General features: G+C 47.5%; 1 protein-coding gene across 3 annotated transcripts in view; it reads right to left on the bottom strand.

Annotated features, from left to right (window-relative positions):
- Positions 1–20,128, bottom strand: part of LOC139054256 (T-box transcription factor TBX20-like) — a 192,074-nt gene that overhangs the window by 67,450 nt on the left and 104,496 nt on the right. The gene's annotated exons all lie outside the window — the stretch shown is intronic.

The raw sequence follows: 20,128 nt of genomic DNA, 5'->3' as shown, positions 1-20,128 counted from the left end.
AAGAGGCGGACATTACTGGCATTACTTTACAGCACATATTGCAATTTACAAACATGTAGCCGGTGAGCTTGCGATACGTATCCACTTGAAATGAATTTCAAGGATGACATCACTTCGAGATATTATTACCCAATATATGGGACAGAATACATGGGAGTTCCAGTTACTTTTGCGCTTGAATGCATAAAAGAGCATTTTGTTAAAAATGGAAGCGGAACAACAGTGCATTTTTAAGGCGAGTTTGATGCTGCATATCTCGAAATTAATGATGATTATGGAAATCCATCCTAAGTGGAAACGCCTTGTAAACTCATCAGCTGCAATTTGTAAGTTACACTATATGCGCCATAAAGGAATTAATTAAAAACCTAATAAGTGATTTTTTAAATTAGTTCAATAAGTGTTTTGATTTCTCGTCCAAGTTATGTTCGCCTTTCTGAATAATCCAGCTCAAGGACTAGAATTACGTTATCTGCAAGAGCCGACTTTTAAAAATTCCGTAAAATTTAAGAATGATCACCCCGTTAGTAGCACTGATAAGTTAAGCGTGGGATTTCGTACATAAAGAAGTACAAGTGGTTTTCAGTCATATTTAATTACTGTACTGATCGACAGAAAAAGATAACAATAAAGTTCTCGAACGCGGAACTTTAGTCTTTTCTGACTTTTATTTTGTGGTGCTTTGCAGTGTACATTGTCTACAGCGATATCGATTGCGAACCACGGTTTTTTCCCCCTTCTTTCTCGCTATCAGTCTAAATGTGACGCCGTGGAGGAGAGGGTTGCGGTTGTCTTTGTGTGCGTTTCTTATCTTTCCCGTAGATGAGTCCGACGCCTGGACGGTAGCGCCACTTTTCTCGGTATTTATCTTAGACACTTGGGCCTCGGTGTTATGATAATACCGGGACCCTTTGGTGGACAGCAACGCTTTCGCGCGAACAGTTTCCGATGATACCGAGGCGACGACAGGCTCACGAGCAAGGCAAACACAAGCCCCGGACGAAGTGGCCGTGCGCGACGCTTTTGTCGCAGTCTGCAAAGCGGCCAAGCCTCCCTCCAGTCCCACTCGATAAAGCGACGCGTCGGATGCGACGAGGAGCATTGATACGTGGGACTGATTCACGGGCGCCGTACTACGCGCGATACACGTGCCCAATGACGCGTCGAATTACCGCCAATCTTATGGTGCCTTTGATATAGGCAGCCTCCGCGCAGTATCGTAAAGACCGCAGAACCATGTCGACTAACGTGAGACCTACGTACGTTGGGTTGCCTCGAGGACAGCACGATAGCTCTCAACGCATTTTTCGACGGCTTGACAGTAATATCAATATCGCGTACGCGTTGACAAACCCGTGGTCCACGGTCTTCGCGGTCTCTCCAGTCCATTGCTGTCGCCGCCTCGACAGCCGAAACGCGTTTATATTCCTCTCATTTTTCCCTCCTTTGTCGCATGGCGAACTGACGTACAACTAAAAAATTAGGCAGATACACTTAAGACTGCTTGCGTGCGGGAATGCGAAAGCATTATACCGTCAGTAGACTTCGGAACGTCATGAACCCGCTCACGTTATACACACATGACGTGACGTCAGTTTATAACTGCGCCGTCACGTGCCCAATGACGCACGCACCAGGCACACTTTTACTCAGCCGGAACTGCGTGGCCCCTGTGGCGCCGGGGAAGCGTTCTCTTTTCGTTCCCCGCGTTCGGTTCCCCTCCAGACCGAAATGTACCGAATTTTCTTTTCAGGGTCACTAATTTAGTTTGCGTACAGGAACCTCTCTGAGAAATATGACGTCAATCTGAGCATTCTTTTACGTGCTTTTACTTTCTGCGCCGTCGGCCATTGTGGGTACCATCTCTCGGTCCCGCCGACTACGACGGATTTTCGCTCAGTGGAGCATATAACGCTTTCGCATTAAAATGCTGTAAGACATCCTTCCCCCCATTGTCCTCATAAATAGGAGTGCCATCCGACCACAGTATATGGCGCACATAGCTGTGGTAGCGAAGAGTGCACTTCGTGTCTTTTAATCAGAAAACGCGAAGAAAGACAGGGAAGTTTTCCAGGAATGCATCTTGCTTGTTATCCTACAGGATTGCAGTTGGCGTGTGGATAATGGGTCTAGAGATAAAAAGGCAGAGCGCATGAGCACGGCGTTCGCACGCCAGGGTGCGCAACGTAAGTAAATGAACTTGTCGCTAAAGGCTACAGAAACGGCAGCAGTACTCGAGCGACATTCTGCATCTGTATACGTCCCCGAAACCTCGGTTTAGCGCACCCGCGATGTGAAAGTCATGTCACTTATAAGGAGGTGCTCGATGATCTACAAACAGGCGCAATAGTTTCGAGGTTGGTTTGTCCCCCGCCCCCCCAGAAAAAAGAAGATAAAATATGCAATGAAACTTTCTCTTTAGCAGGCGACGCTAAAACCACTCGCTAAGCATCTGCTTAGACACGGAACAACGCCCAATGCGGGTCGCAGAACACTAGAAATGGCCCAAAAAGTAAGTATACAGGGTGTCCCAACTATCATGCACCAAGGTTTAAAATAAGCATATGCCACGTAGCTGGACAGAACTAAGGTAACGTTATTTTCCGTCACTTGGAGATACTCAGATTATTTCTTGCATTCCGCCTAATTGCATAACTAGTCTTAATTAATTAATCAACTTCTCAAATACTATAATTAGATGAAAAGTGTCAGTGAGAATATTGTAGCGCAACATGAAAAGCTCCCGATGCAGCTTTCTGTTGCTCAATGCGCGCTATATTCCATTTCGTTTTATTCGAACATTTATTCGAACATAACATTCGGGGGGGGGATGCAGGGGGAGGGAAGGGGCGGGGGTGTCCCGGATTGATTGCGAGTACCTGCGTTTAATTAACGTGCACCCAATGCTCAGTGTACACGAGCGCTTTTGCATTCGGCTCCCACAGTTTACACTTTACCACAAATATAAGCGTGTCATATGTGCTGTTGAATGACGAAAGGGCAAGCCAGCGCCGACTTAAAAACTTAGTAGTTGACTTGTGTTTGTTCCTGTTGCACTGCAACGGTAATATGCCGTCTGCGACACTAATATACAGCACATATTTGCAAACCGTACAGATTCGGCACTGTGGCCTGAATCGCACAGCCGGCATCTTGCCGCCAGTATACGCAACGTTCGGCGAAAAATTGTGAATTAAGGCCGCTTAACGTGTCATGCAAGAAAAAGCGTCACAGAAACGCCCACTCAACGCGTAATCTTATTCCGTACTTCTTATCCAGAGGCAGAGGTCACTACGAGTTGCGCATTGCCTCAGAAGGAACGCGCGTTCTTCTAAGCTTTTTCACATACTTGAACAGCTGTGCTTGTGGAGATAGAGCGCATATCATCCAGAGAAAAGCGTTACTTCACGTGCGAACACAAGCGTCAAAGAACCAAAAAAAGAGTATTGCAATGAACTGTCGGGAGCCCGGCCAAGATATATGGACGTATCGCGCTGGGGCCGTTTGGGTGCCTGTATCTCGAGGCTGACTGCGGGCGCTAATTGCTCCTCGGTCAAATACCGTGCGCGATATTTCGTTCGCGGCGCTATCTGCCCGTATCTTGTGCAAACGTTTTCGTTTTTTTCTTTTTCCGACGCTCTCCGCCACCGCCGCCGAAAAGTCGAGAACAACAACGACTTGGGCAGCACTCGACAGACAGGCCGCTTGTGTGCTGAAGCCCTCTTCGCTGGCGCCTCAGCTTATCGTCGGCAGCCGGCAGACACGCGACCTGTAGGCGTCAACCCTGCGCCGACGGCTCCCGGGCAGCGAAGCAGCTACAGCCGGCGCGACGCCGGTGGACTGCCGCAGATGGGGTGCTTGGATTGGAAGGGGCGCTGGGTCGCGTCCCCCTCGTTGTTCGTGCAAGAAAGAAAACCGAAAGCCCCCTCAGCGTATCGTCGAGAATTCGGCACCCACGCTCCGAAAACCAAAAGGGGGTAATGGGAACTCCTTTATACGGGAATAACTGCTTGTTCCATATTTAGCTCCATATAGGGAAGTCTGTACATATAGAGCAAATCATACCTGCCACCCTGTGACCGGTAAAATTTGTAAAATTCCCGCGGAACTAACCCGTAAGGGGGGGGGGGGGGGTGCCCCAGGAAGTAACAAGCATTATTTTTTTTTGTTTAAGGCTGTCCTGAGCACACACCTTTTGTGGGATACGTATACGGAGTTATTAACGATTATTCACCCTTCGAAGCCGCGCACAAGCAGCACAAACCTAGGAAAAGTACAGATGAACAAGGATCACATTGTTGATCTCATTGATCAGAGTGACATGGCCGCTAAAGACTGTTTTTGTTGCGATACCGTGGCAGTGACTTTTCCAGTGAATTTGCTGTTGCCGATTTTGCTTTCGAGAAACTACTCGAAACAATCGTACTCCTCTGGTGTACTTTGACCATTAGCGATCTTTCAAGGGTAAATGGTAGAAAATCTATGGGCGAAAGTATGTTCGGGCCTTGTTTGTAGAACTAAATAACTGTTCACATTCAGCAGACATTGAGAAGTATACAGGAGGAGCAGAAGGGAAAATGTGTGAGAGAGAAACAGCGTGGTTAGCCAGTGCTAGCTACCCTGTGCTGGGGAAAGGGGTGAAAGGAATAAAAGGTGATAGAAGGAACCCAAAAATTAAGTGAGAAAAAATGCACACAATAACGCGATGCAACGCGCTACAACTGCGCGTTGGGTGCGCAGGGAAGAACTCTGCGTAGTTAAGATTAATCCAGACTAGGCCGTGCCTCATAATCAAATGGTGGTTTTGGCTCGTAAAACCCCAGAATTTATTTTTATACTTTTTGTGAATGCCAGATTTGGGCACGAACGCCCGTGCGTTTCCGTTCCCGTAACATGTCATCTGCGACTGACAAAAAAAGAAAGAAAAGAGAAAAGAAAAGACAATGATCATTGGCCACTATGGGAAAAGGAAGCGTGAATGTCTTTAGATCAAGTCCAGTTTTGCAGTAAGAAAGTTTATGCATAAGAAAATCTCGAGGGCTTTAATACTTTTGAGTGTATGTCAATCCCTGCTTTATGGTTTTCCGCTCCTAATGTAAATGACGACGAGATGTTGATCTGCGAAGATGAAAAAAAAAAAAAAACTTTAATAGCTTTCGGGAGCGCAATGTAATTTTTCTTCAACTGCCAGGCTTCCTTTCTGAGAAACCCGTATGGGCTTCCTTTGTAGCTTCTTGGTACAATTCGGGTGGAGGCCAATTTTCCCTTTCGTGTACTTTCCTCCACCTAGCAGGCTTCCGCAGAACTGATCTGTCATCATGTAATCCTGAATGGGGCATGCATGAAGACGCAGATGCTGATATTTACAGTAGCTGTATCCATGGAAGAAACAAAAGCCGCCAGGTAGGTCCCCCCCCCCCCCCTTATTTCTGCACATTTTTCTGCCTTCTGTCGCGCCAAGTTTCCGTAAACAGTGTAGGTAACAATGCAGCTGTAGGGGCTAGCTGGTTATACTGCATAATGCTTTGACAATTGCGTTACTGTATGGCAGTAAGGAACAAGTAGGCTACAAAACTGACGCGGAAGAGACCAACGCAAGTATAACTGACTTTACAGCGGCAGTTCATTCACGGAATTTCATTTCCTTTGTCGCTAAATAAGAGCTAATGAATCAACAAACAGAGACGAATCTTGTAATTTTCGATCTTGTGAAAAAAAAATAGCCCCCCCCCCCCCTCCCCCGCCATAAAAAAAAAATTCTGAAGTGCAATGGAGGGGTAGTTTTCTGCAGTGTCCATTCCCCACAAATACTATGACGTTACTGGCACGTTCACTCTTTAACGATAACAAATTCCTGCTCGTTTGCGACTTTAATAGTCACCAAAGTTGATGGTTAGAAAAAAGAATGTGCAACGAAGCTTGACTCCATTCCTCTGTTTTGGCAATATGTGCATTAAAAGAAAAGAAGTGCGTGAGTTATATTTTCGCGCGGGTGTACCTAGAATAAATGAAGTTCAATACCCTGCGTATCTTTAACTGGCCGTTTATCACCATATGGTGGAATGCTATTGTTGGAAGCGACGAAAAAGTGTAGGAACCTTCAAGCAGTAGCCGTTATCTCTTATAGTATAGCTGTTGCGGCTCTGTCCTATGCGCGATATAATATCGGCCAGAAGCCGCGTGATTTACTGCTCCACTCTTGGTGTCGCGTGCATTCGATGCGGATGAGTATGAAGACAGTAAGCGACCAAGACTCTAGATGACGCGCACGTTTTCTTATCTTCACGATTATCAGTTTCAGTTTATTCTCCATTCAATAACAATGAATAAGTAACAGACAGTATGCAGACGAGGGTCCCAAAGTGAACGACTGCAACGGGACCCTCCTATATCATCTGTAAGCACGAAGAAGACGACAAACTTTTTTCTCAGCAGGCGCCAGGCAAGTCACCACAATAACAGATGAGCAAAACTATACTCTATGATGATCCTGAGGTCAGAAAGTACGAAATACAATGCGCTTTTTGGAATATACGTTACGCGAAGCTTTATTGAATCATTTCAATTAAGTGATATGCAGAGAGCCGCATGATGCGTGCAACTGTATTTTATTTTCAACTGATGTAGCTGTTTATACCTTCTGCCTAAATTCAAACACGATGTGGATGCAACAATGACTTGCAAGAATTCGATATCTTTAGAGCGGTGAAGGAACCTCCGTTCACGTACAGAGGTTTATGGACAGAAAAGTATGAAACAGCGATGCATTTTGACACTTCAACATCGCTGACGAACATCTGATCAATCAAACACCCCTATCACACGACCACGGGCACATTCCGCTGAGTCTATCTGGCGATATGTCCTTTGTCCCGTGTAAATGTCCTTTGTCGTATTAATGTTCTTCGTGCGTTCCCTCTCTGCGCCTCAGCCGTGTTAGAGAGCTTCTCCTACGCTTATTCGGCGAGACACCAACGTCCCCCAAATCTGGACGAATAGGCAAGAAAAATAGATGATAATAATGATGATGTGCGCGCGCGCGCGCGCGCGCGCGTGTGTGTGTGTGTGTGTGTGTGTGTGTGTGTGTGTGTGTGTGTGTGTGTGTGTGTGTGTGTGTGTGTGTGTGTGTGTGTGTGTGTGTGTGTGTGTGTGTGTGTGTGTGTGTGTGTGTGTGTGTGTGTGTGTGTGTGTGTGTGTGTGTGTGTTTAATGCCGCAAGGCCCAGCTATATAGCCAAAGAGTGGCGGAAGATGGGTGGACATGCTACACCTGAGCTACTGTAACGCGATATCATTATCAGTAATATCAAGATTGCAATGCTGGCAGGATTGGCTCGGGTTACAACCCACATTAAATGCCTTGCAATGTGACATATCGTGCATTGATGTCAAGATCGGCCCACCAAGCCCCCACGCGCGATTACATAGTCTCCGGGATCGGCCCAGATTTGATTACACCACCTCTGGAATCGACCGAGCTTGTACTAATACACCGATTTTGTGGGATTGGCCAATAGTTTTCATTACACCATCTCCGTGATCAGCCTACTTTACCTTCTTTCTCCGGGATCGGCCCACTTAACCTGGCAACAAAACATACGAAAAAAGAAAAACAACGACGGACAGACAGGAAGTCAAAAGGGTGGTAAGCTGGTGGGGGGGAGAGATAGCTTCGCTTCAGAACTGCCTTATAGCGCGAGTGGCTTCAGACCAGCAAGATAGCGGTCAAGACACGTTGCTCCTTACTATACCCAAGCGGTATTCAGGATGACGCAAGAGTAATCAGAGAAATGTCAGTTATTTTGGTGCGACCAAAGCAAGCCAACCCCTGGTGGGACAAGACAGCAGAAGAAGAAAGGAGAGCATGGGTTTCACCAGCACCTGTCTGGATGGCTACCCTACAAGTTGGCACGGGCATGTGGGAACAAGACATAGAGCAAAAAAGGCGAGAGGTCACACAATTCACGTGCACGAGACAAAACGTAATGTTGCAAAAGGCAATCAAGCTGCGGGAGTTTATTTCTAACTTGCGTTGCTTACACAGCACTAAGAGTACACTTGTCACCTGTGACCGTGAAGGGCTTCCTACAAACGTGTAGTTGTGTCTAACATCAATTTCGGTGAGGGTAAACTTACAACTTTTGAAAATATATGTTTGATAAAATTTCCCGATTCTCAAGTATACATTTGACGAGTAGACTCGTTAAGGGTTCAAATTCATCAGCCTTCCAACTCACCCAATTTGCATTTATTTTTGTCTCTATATCCTTACAAAAATGTTTGCTGGGTTCTAATTAAGCTCTAATTGCATTCACTCCATGTAATGAACTGAACTTTAATTTATAATGATTTGAATAATTTTTTCGCGTTCTAGTAGCGAATTGGCCACTTAGTGTAAACTAAAACTCATAACCTTCTTTCAATTGAAACTTTGTTGAGCATACCTGATATGTTTTATTTCGCTTTTTTTTATTAGGTGTCTGTTAAACCACGCATTGTAAAGATATTGTGTGAAGGGAACAGAAAAAGTATGGCAATTTTAGTCACATAACTTTTTGTTCCCACTTGTTCGGTTTACTTGCGGATATTTGTGGCAATGAAGGAGCTGCGCGCCTTTCCTTCAAAGGTGCTTCGATTTGCAAGGCGAAATGCCTCCGGATCTTCTGGAAAACAGCGGTTGTGGAGCTGGTCGTACACAGCCTATACCCAGTAGTCGGGAAGGTGAAAACAAGTGTCTTCGGCGGCTAAAGTCAAATTGATGACAAAGGTTGCCGACAAAAAAACGAATCAGTTGTAGTTAGCGAAAAATAGGGTGAATGTTTAATTGCGCTATGCGGCTCTCGTATGTACAATCGAGCAGTGCGTGTGGGTAGGAGTCAGAGTCTGAGGGTTCGGTGCCTGTGTGAGTCAGTACAAAATGAGTCCCAGTCGTCCGTGGTGACATGTGCATCTGGGTCCGCAAGCTTCCTATAGGTATGTTTTGATTTCAACGTCCGCCATCTTTCGCACGCGTGCGCATGTATGTATGTATGTATGTATGTATGTATGTATGTATGTATGTATGTATGTATGTATGTATGTATGTATGTATGTATGTATGTATGTATGTATGTATGTATGTATGTATGTATGTATGTATGTATGTATGTATGTATGTATGTATGTATGTATGTATGTATGTATGTATGTATGTGTGTGTGTGTGTATGTATGTATGTATGTATGTATGTATGTATGTATGTATGTATGTATGTATGTATGTATGTATGTATGTATGTATGTATGTATGTACCCGCCGTGGTTGCTCAGTGGCTATGGTGTTAGGCTGCTGAGCACGAGGTCGCGGGATCGAATCCCGGCCACGGCGGCCGCATTTCGATGGGGGCGAAATGCGAAAACACCCGTGTACTTAGATTTAGGTGCACGTTAAAGAACCCCAGGTGGTCGAAATTTCCGGAGTCCTCCACTACGGCGTGCCTCACAATCAGAAAGTGGTTTTGGCACGTAAAACCCCATAATTTGATGTATGTATGTATGGTTGGATGGATGGATGGAACGAAAAGAAAGATGATTAACCGAAAGGCCGGAATTTTATTAATCATAAGAAGCCAACAAAGACACGAAGGACAACACAGGGGAAATTACTCATACTAACTGAAATAAAGAAATGATAAATTAATGGAATTGAAAGTGGTTGAAGAAACAACTTGCCGCAGGTGGGGAACACCATCCTACGTCTTCGCATTACGCATGCGACGCTCTACCAGTTTAGCTACCGCGGTGCCGTTTTCCCATCCACTTTCTGGGGTATTTATGTGTTACTGCTAGAACTAACCCTGGGAGTGTTAGCCAGCGCCACCACTAACAAACCTTCGCGGCTTCACCTCCCGCATTTTAGAAAAGGCTACATTTAAATTTGAGTGCGGTAACCGATTCTGGGTGCTGGCTAGTTGATGAGCTTGTGAGTCTGAGTCTACGAGACTGTGACTGTGTGTCAGCTTGGGTAAATCTCAGTCCGACTGATGTGTGCTCGGTTGAGTCTGATTTCGGACAAGTCCGAGTGATCTCGAAGTTAAAGATATATTGTGAGACCGAGACCGAACCAACGCTGTTATTCGCAAGGCATATGAATGAGCATGATTTACATTTAGCTTGCCTACTACGAACTTCTACATAAAGTGCAGTGTTATAGAATGGCTTGCTACAAGTTATCTAGATATTTTGAGGTGTTTCAAAATAATGACTAGATTTACAGGGCCGACCCTAACTTTTCTCCAAACCACCATTCGACGTCCTTTTGCGCAGGGCATTATGCTGCCCCGACACGACTGAGGCAAGTGGCATGTATAGCAAATGGTAACGAGAAGGGAAAGTTGATGTGCACCTAAAGGCTGCTTGACATTACAAAGGAAACCCATATACGGAGTTCTCGGAAAGAAAGATTCGCAATTGAAATATTTGTCTTGGTCCAGGGTGTAGTCCAGAGTTCGAGCATGGCCTGAATGCCTTTCCGGGACAGTCAGTCTATACCGACTCAGTTAACCGAAGAGCAGATAGTAAGGCGAGGGTGAATCAGTCGATAACTCGAAGCGCGATTTATTGACGAACCTGCTGCTGCAGTGGAAACCGAAAGTTGGAGTAGGCGAATCCCCATTGCGCGACCAACAGCTTTCTTTCTTCCTTTCTTTCTTTTCGATAAATATTAACGCGCTATAATTAATTTGGCCAACAGTAACTGTAGAGCTTGTCGCATCGAAAACCAAGGGCAACATAAACCATCGTTGAGGTGCCGTTTGTTGACAGAAACTATTTGATGGGATTTAGAAACTTTCCCAGAAGATGCCGAGACGAAGGCCGTGTTCCAAATCACCTTAACTGCAGAGCTCTTTAATGGTACTGGGCACGTAGCTAATGCACAGGTGTAAAAGCAGACGCCTTGGCACAGGTAAAAATGTTTTTTTCCCTTTCTGTGTGGTAATTGAAACAGAGGGCTATTTTCAGTGTTCTCTCAGGCTGCCTCCTGTGACATGCTGACACACCCTTGGGTAGCTGTGGCGTTGAACAGCGAGAGTGCCCATTCGATTCCAACCTTTCTTCAGGGATTTTCTTACTCACCGCAATGCCTATGTCGAAATGTATTTCGTTTCGGGAAACGTTTCGCAGGGCCATGCGTACTCCCTCCGATGAATTCTTCGAAGACGATTTTCATACACAAACCTGCAGATAAAAAACTAAGCGATCTTCCACTCTGTGAAGAAAGATGACCAGCGAAGCTGTGTATGTGGGCCCCTAATGGAGAACTGCACCTCCGTCGCGGGTCGGCCCGATATTGCACTATCTTCGAGGTGGGCCCACGTACGAAAAATTGTTGGTCTACGCGCGGACGCGATCCGCCAGATCCTAGCCAAACAGCTTCTCTGCAAAACAAAAGACGGTTCGTCGTCAAGGCGGGCTCTTAAATGCTATTGATTCCCCGACACATGTTCAACAGCTGTTCCATGTCGTGAGTAGTTGCGTTACTTGCGTCTCACGGTTCAAGGCCCCGTCAGCGATGGGCACCTGCATTTCGCTTTCGTCGTTCCGTTCCAAAGTTCGCCACTTGCAGTCCCATTCCACGATCCGGTGTGAGCGCCTGCGACTCGATGCCCGCGGTACTGCGGCCGGGTGGCGGCGAGAGCGAACGCGCCGCTGCGCGCGTCACTCGGTCCGTATCCGCGGAAGGATCGCAGCTATTAGGGACTCGTAAGGTGCGCTGTGCGCGACCTGGCCAGGGAAGGCGTTGCTCGGGCAAGGCACGTGACGCGTTTCTGGGACACGGAGGAGGGGCCTTTGTCTACGTCGTGGGCGGGCGGCCTGCCGCGTCCGCCGCCTTAATTGCGGGCACCTCCTGGCGGCCGCCGGAGTGACGCCGCGAGCCCTTATCGACGTCGATAGCGACGCGACCCGCCTGACGGCGCGATAAGCGCATTTCGGCTGCCGGCGCGTGCACGCCGCGGAGCCGCGGCGGCTGGAGCCAGTTCGCTTCTTTTTGCTGCCGTTTGTAGCAGTTGGTCCGGGGAGATGCGGCCAATGAGCGGCCGTGGCCCGACGCCGCCACCTGGGTGCCTGCAGCGTCCTCTGATATGCCGCTCGCCGAAGGCCCATGTTTTGTCTCGTAACGAGCGCGCAGGACGCCTCCAGCGACGACTGATACATGGGCTTGACGGGTGTAGAGCACTGCTCGTTAGGCGCCCGGGCGCTGTACAGGCGCTGCGCCGAGATAAATCAGCGCTGCCTTTTATTCTTACGGCGCGCGCTTATTTCGGCCGACGCTCGTATCCGCATGCCGTGGCCCAGGCGCTTTTGATGCTCTCTGTTTGCATAACGCACACAGCGCCACCGCTGCAAGAGTGGCTCCCTCATCTGCACCTCGCGGCCGAGACCGCTCTCTTCCTCTCTCTCTCTCTCTTTCGCTCTGGCAGCAGAGCCAGCCGCAGGCTCCGCGTGAAAACGCCGTCTGGCCTCCGTAAAGAGCTTCGCATAATCCGCAATTAAAGTACGTTTGAGCATTTGGGCACATTCCTTCAGCCACCAGTCTCCTGGACGCACTAAATCTCCGAGATTAAGTGTACTTGTTGTCGTTTCATCGTTATTGGTTGACCATTCGGTCGCTTGCTTCAAACAATGGCAGATCAGCTTGCCGTTTATCAACCTATAACAAAGTACCATATTCGGAACTTTTTAAAAAGGAATGTAGGCACCTAGATTTCAGCTGTTAATGTTTCTCAAATATTACGATTGTCATTGCTGGCCATGGCGCGTGCAAGCAATTCGGTATTTCGTACCAGACTAACAGCAGGTTTTCTTTCTGCTGGTTGTTACGTCGCTTTACAAGCGGTAACGATTCGCTAAAGATGACGTCTCTTTCCGGGACCAAGTATATACATGGTGTCCCAGCTAACTTTAGCCAGAGTTAAAAATAATGCATATGCCACCTAGCTGGACAGAACAAATGTAATGTTGTTTGCCGTCGCTTGGAGATACCTAGACAGTTCTTTTCATTCCACCTAATTAGATAATTAGCTTTAGGTAATTAACAGGCTTAAACATTATAATTTTATTAAAGGTATCAATGAGAAAATTGTAGAGCGACATGAATAACTCCCGATACAGCTTTCTGTTTCTCAATATGTGCTACATAAAAGGGTTTTTCCAAGCGTGAAGGAGGATCGCGAATACACGCAAAGTGCCTCGAGCGGCCAGTCGCGCGCCAATTTAGCGTGCATTTGCGGGCTTCTTTCACGCTCGGAAAAACACTTTTGTGTAGTACGTACTCAGAAACAGAAAGCTGTATCGCGAGTTCTTTATGTCGCTCTACAATTTTCTCATTGACGCTTTTCATCTAATGATAATGTTTGAGAAGTAATGATTAAAGGGAAAATCAGACATCCACCCGTTCGTAGGAATTGCTACAAAGAAAACCCCGATTTTCCCTTTATTCATTACTTCTCTCCACCTTGCGGGTTTCCGCTGAACTACTACGTCAAACTCTTGCCTTTGCTTCGTGTTGTCGACAAATTTGACTTCGCCCTGCCATCTGCTAGCCGCCTGGTTAGCTGATCTGGTAGAGCGGCTGCCCCGGAAAGGCGGTGGTCCTGGGTTCGAGTCCTGGACCAGGACGAATTTTTCTTCAACTATAGGGCTTTTCATTCAAGGAACCCGTATGGGTTTCCTTTGTAGCAATTAGTATCAATTAACACTAATGACCTAATTAGGTGGAATGAAAAAAAACTATTTTTAGTATTTCCCAGTGACGGCAACAACATTGCCTTTGTTCTGCCCAGCTACGTGGCATTTGCACATATTTTAACTCTGGCTAAAGATAGCTGGGACATCCTGTATATATAGGCGCGTTTACCCCTCCTTATATGAGCTCTTTTCAGGTCTTACGGTGCTTCTGCAACGAGTCCTTGGTGTGACCCTCAGTATCAACGTATATGGAATGTTTAAGAAACAGAGACCACTTAGCCAAACAAGGGACGTATATGTTACTAAATTATTTAGCGTTATCTTATTGAATGCTCTTATGAAAGAAAACAGAATGTTAACTTATGTTCTTCTTTAAAAGGAACAGCAATATTGGGCCGTTATAATGTAGCGATTCATTTTGTTTCATTCTGTGGGGATTTGGGGAATTCGACGCGCCATTGCGCGGGCGCATTCACCTGTTTCTGCAATCCCTACGCCTCACTCCCTCCTCGCTCTGAACCAGTTGTCAGCGGTGGCGCTCCACTCGCGATGGTTCGCGGTGAGGGCGGGGCTAAGACGTCACGAAGGGCCCATGGCGGCTACTCTCGTGGAGGTAGCGTGCCTCTTTTCCCTTGGGACTGCGCCGGCTACCCGTACATACTTCTTCTCGTCCGCCGACACCTTTGTGACTAGGACTTGAGCTCACGCACGGTGCCTTTGCCCGTGCGGGGAGCGCGTACCTTGTGCTGATCCTTTCCGGACACTGAGCCGAAGAACGGGCGCATAGTGCTCGCGCAAAGTCGTACCACGCCAAGCCGCACTTATCGGAGGCCCAAGCCTAAGGAGATTGCCCGAGCTCTCTCGAGTTGGCGAATTGGTTATCGCGAGAGCAAGTAGCACAGCCACCGGGACTTTTCCTAGGTGTTTCAGCTTCAGCCTGTGCTTTCGCAGCGATGCGCTACAGGCGCCCCTGACTGTGTTTTTCGCCCTTGGTGCGGCACCCCTTTCGTTCCCCGCCGCCCCAGGGCCGGGCGTTTATGCAGTGTCGGGTGCCACAAGATACAATAAACTGTTTCCGCTAACTCAGGGCAATACTGTGTTCATGCGTGCGTCTCTCGGTAGCGTCTTGCGGCCTGGGCTCGCGCGCAGCGGCGCTATAGAGGCGACGACTGACGCGGCCCTGTGGCTCGCTAAGCTCGAACCCGCGGCAGTCGGTACTCATGTGAGACCGCAAAACTCCACAATTCTTATCATCCACCGTTCACGACCGGCCGATTCTGGTGATAACTTGGCCGGAGTGCTGCTTGGATCACTCATTATAAGCGAGAAAATGAAAAGAATTGGAATGAAATCCTTGCATTATCCAGGCCCTGATATTTTAATGCGATTAGTGTTATTTGCGAACTTCACCCAGCTTGCGGTGTGTCTTTTTTTCTGTCTGTTTGTTTGTCCTTATCTAACTTCTCACTGCAACTGGGTGCTCCATGATCCAACAGATAAAACTGCTGTATACTGAGCGAGCCGGTTTCGAAACCAACCGTCGGACCAATATTGGTCTCTGGGCGTGGGACACAGCGTTAACTCAGTATGTGCATGCCCGCTCTTCAATGAATCTCTTTCACGCCAACTTGTGTTCCTGGGTATGTGCCGCTCTCCAAAAAAAAAAAAAAAATTATCAAGTGCGAACTTCGCGGCGCCGCCGCGAAGTTCGCACTTGTTAAATTGTTTATGGTAACTGAAAGGGAAGCTTTTTTACTTTTCGAAGCGAGATCAGGATGCCTTAGAACACGCACTTATAAAGCGAGATACAACAAAGAAGAAGAAGCATGTGCTTGCTGCAGCAAAGCTAGGGAGCGATACGATGGAGCATGTTTTATTAGAATGTGAAGATATCTGCCCAGCGGTCGTTTTAGCCACCTCTCTGGCCTCCTTGAAGCCCTTGGATTCAGCGAGAGCAGGGGGAAAGTAAACATGTCCGCAATAGAGATTAGTAAAACGTGATTGGAATATTAGTGGAAGAAAAGTAGGAAAACGACAAACAACGGAGGCGTACAAAAACAAACTTCACAATTGGGGTTCAGAAAGCTTGGTTATGGGAATCCATCGTGTTATTTTTTCTTTTTCTTTTTTTTCTCTTTTAACATAGGTATAACATTAGGCAATATAATAACAAAATCTTGGTGGCGGAACCCACCACCCCGTTTCAAAGGGAACGCTCATACCATCCATCCAACCATCCATCCAAGGAATTGTTTCGCGTTCTGATAACATGTGATGCCGGCGCGTATTGCATCATTCTTTTCACCCCGCACGGGTCGTGCCCTTTTCCGTTTCTTTCCTCTTGGTGTGGCTGTATGAGCAAGGTGAAATAAAGAACGGCATAGTTTGATTTTCACCATGTTGGCCTTGTCAGTACCTCGCTCACGCTCCTATATACGCACGAAACCTTATACCGGTGTCACACGTACACTTCTGATAACGATCGGGGCCGCTCCTGATCGGATTTCTTGGGGCTCTATTCTGGACACGCATGGCGGCTGCACGGCCGCCATTATCCGCCATGTTTACTCTCCGATTGGCTGTCGAGAGGTCACGTGTTTTGAAATTTGTGCCGGGAAGCGGAAGTATTGCAAAATGCAATTTTGCGTTTTCATCAAGATGACGAAACGTGACGTGGAGCTGCAAATTTTATGGACTAATACATTTTTGTGGTCCTTGGCAGATATATTGTGATGTTAGCGCTTCAAAAAGAATGTGAGCGGTAGCGTGCAAAAGCCAGTGCAATGCATCTACAATTGCGCGAATATGTGGTGGCGATCCAAGATATGCGCCATGCCAGCTCGCTGATTGGCTGAAGGAATATCTCGTGGGGAGCGTCACAGGAAGGGCTGTTTCGTAAACGTCATTTTGATGATGCGTGACGTTGCGCAGGGCCGCCATTGCTGAGATTTTCCGCCATAATTTTTGCTGCAACGAGCCGCGCGAATTATGCTAATGGGCAGCCATATGCAATGGCAGCCGAGAAGAATGCGTATCGCCACATTTTCCCCGTCGTTTGGCGCCACGAAAATCTTTTGTTCATAACGCGTGCTCATAGTATTTGCATCGCTCTCGGGTGGTGTTGGCATTTGTGTTTTGGGCCATCGTTTTTTAAAAGAACGCGTTTATACGAAATAATATTGGTTGAATATATAGCAAACTTTCGGCAAAGTTGTCCACTTTTCACTGCTGCATTTGTATTGTAATCAAGATTAATGCCTTTTTGCACAGTCAAAAGTTATGACAACGGCCTCTTTTTAATTTATAAAAAGAAATGTACGCAAGGCGGCGCCTTGAAGTTTCCTCCCGCGGTGCGAGTAACCAGCGAAATGAACAAGAGATGGCAGCGCCGGCGCTTGCGTCGCTCTAGTGGATATCTCTGGCGCACGCAACGCTATCGATGATATTCGACCGTTTCTCAGCCAGCCGAGTCGGGCTGAGTCACTTGCGTTTCACGAAATAGCGATAACGTGGCCTAGAACGTGCGCGCATCACCACTGGTAGGTCGCGTATGTTGTCTCAAGAAAGAAAACAAGCGCGTTGGCGCCAACATGCGATGACTCCTTCCATTTTCCAGGGACACGCATCCGAGCTACTGAAGCAGACGACGGCTTGTACGCAGCAGACGACGGAAGCGAGAAGCGTTTTCGACAGAATAATCATACGCTTTGAGATAGCTGTTTTATTTTTACTGCGTAGGAAAACTGTTTTGCTTTACCGATAACGCTACATTCAGTGCCTTCTTTTCAGTTTCTTAGGCGAAACGTCAAGTTGGCGTCACGTTACGTAAGCAAAACCGGGCCACCGGCGCCATTTTGTTTGCGTCGCGCCTACGTCACGCATCGAAGAAAATGGCGGAATGTCCAGAATAGCGCCCTTGATCGCGATCAACAATGGCCGCTGCTACACGGTCTAACGATCCGGTTCGAGTTATTATCGTCTGCTGATCGTCGGCAACTCTCAGAACTGCATAATGCCTTGGCTACAAATTCAGATTTGCAAAATATGGTTAAAAAGGTATTTCAAATTTACAGATTACTATTGCTGATAAAAAGGTTTTTTAGAAGTTTCATTATTGAGCTGCCTTCACTTTTTCTGTTTAGCGTTTTCAGAACACTGCGCTAGAGGGCGCAGACGTCAGCCTGATCGCAATTCTCGAGTCGCGATCGTCAGATCCGGATCCCGCAAGATCGCGATCGCAAATGACCGTGTAGCAACACTAAATCCGGATCAAGCTCAATCCGGATCTACTCCGATCGCGATCATAATTTACGTGTGACACCGCTATGACATGGTCTCAGAAGTGGAATTCGAAGCCACGCCCATATATAGGTAGACCAGAAGTACAGTCTTGTTACAGTACGCACGATAGAGGAGTGTGGATGTAATACACGCATCATACACGACGCGTTTCGGAGGTGTCAATACGGCGTGTCGCTAGGTTGCTTAAATGCGAATAGCATTAACGCCGTCAGTCATCCTGAGATGGTTTAAGCCAGAATTTCTTTTTCTCGCTTTCACATCAGTACTGTATCACGGAAAATAAAGGCCGAATTTCACCAAGAAACACTCCGCGCTGTCTTCCTTACTTAAACGGTAATATAGTTGATTAATGACGAGGATGTGACAAGGATCTTTTTCGATGTAATGATTACCGTCAAGCACGGAGCGGGTCGTGTAGAAACTCCAGTGTTTGACCTCCCCAAAATTATTAACTCGTTTTATAAGCTGGAAAAAAATATGGTGTCCAAAAGTCTTACTGCGAAGCTATATACTTCGTCCGTATTTAAGCAAACGGAAGCAAGTTAAATTTCTTCCGATCACAGTCACTCGACCGACAATGACATAACTAAAATTGCTGATGAAAAAATTCACATATTCTACGCTGATGTAAATTGTCTGCAGTTGCGCGATAGCGCTGTGGTTAGTGCTGACCGTTCCCAGCTGTATTGCCACAGGAGCTTCACTTTGATCCCCAGTGGAGGTGTTGGGAAAAACTTTGTTTTTACTCGCCACATATGGCGAGGCTGAGTAGATTAATTGACAAAGACGACACGATGACGACGACGCCTTAACGGAAAGGACGGACGGACAGAGCAAACCCAGTTTCAAGCGTCACTGCTGTCGCAGTATAAAGAACAGGGACGTACGAAGTTTTCCGAATATTTGCTTATGTAAAAGGCTGTAGATCAAGGATTCCGTTTCCTCGATTCTATTCCTTTCTCACCATCCATCGTTCACGGCCGGCCGATCTCTGCGATAACGCAGTCGGATCACATTGGAATAGAATCGTTACAGTTATCTCGGCCTTGATCACTGCTCGCGGGCAAGTTGCACGTAGGCGCGCTCATAGCCGTGCATATATATATAGCGATGAAAACATAGCACGCCCAGGAGCACGACTACGTCATTCCTTTCGAAGTACAGTGAACGCGCTTACAGCGCCCGTTCTCAAGAGCTCGCCGGTGCGTCGTTCTCCTCCGCGAGTCGACGCGGCCATCGCGCACCTTGTCGGCGGGGGCTGCCGCGCGCAGCCAGGGGAGCGTGTTACCTAAGCTCAGCCGGGCCCCCGGCGCGCAGGATGTTCGCTTGTTTCCGCCAGCACACGATTCGGCAAGCACCTGCGTCACGCCATCGGCCCATCCCGCTTTCCACGCTCGAAACTTTGTGTTTCGTGACATTACGCCAATTGCTCCGGAACAAACCAGCAGAAAGGATGAGCGTGGGGTCCGCCGCACGGGGGCTGCCGCCGGGCGCGTGGGGCGCGCGTCGCCGCCGGAAGGAATCGCATGCGCGCGCAAACGCCGCCAGCGTGGTGCGGGTACAGGGATGGTGTGTGCGCACCGCTCCCTCGGAGCACTCGTACACCACTTAATTCCACGTTATGCGCGGAATTATTTCCTTTCTCTCTTTCTTGCCGACGCAGGCACAGTGAATATCGGATCTGTATGAGGCGAACTTGAAGCGTGTCTCGTAAAACTGCCCTACAATGAAAGTCCGAGAAAGAGAGAGAGACAAGTTGCTACACAATGATGCACGAAGGGCAGGCTGGTCAGCTGTAGATCTCCGGTCTGCTGCTATGCACTGGGGTAAGCTACATACGTGAAGCGAAAAGGAAGGAATGGTTCTGAAAACATTGACTGCAACTAAAGCAGATGTGTGGAGGACTACAATGCAGGCGATGTACCGATGCGTACGTCCACTCTGTATGCAGCTGAAATATCTGTGGAATGACCTATCGTTGCAAGGCAGGGACACATTATGATAAGTGGTGCCGTAGGCTAGGCCCGTTTGCTGAAGATAATTTACTTCGAAATAAATTTACAATTGCGCACATTGCGGAAGAAATATTGCCGACGATAGC

The sequence above is a fragment of the Dermacentor albipictus genome, chromosome 1 (genome assembly GCF_038994185.2).
Source record: "Dermacentor albipictus isolate Rhodes 1998 colony chromosome 1, USDA_Dalb.pri_finalv2, whole genome shotgun sequence".
Taxonomy (NCBI): Eukaryota; Metazoa; Arthropoda; class Arachnida; order Ixodida; family Ixodidae; genus Dermacentor; species Dermacentor albipictus.
This window is presented reverse-complemented; position numbering and strand designations above follow the sequence as displayed.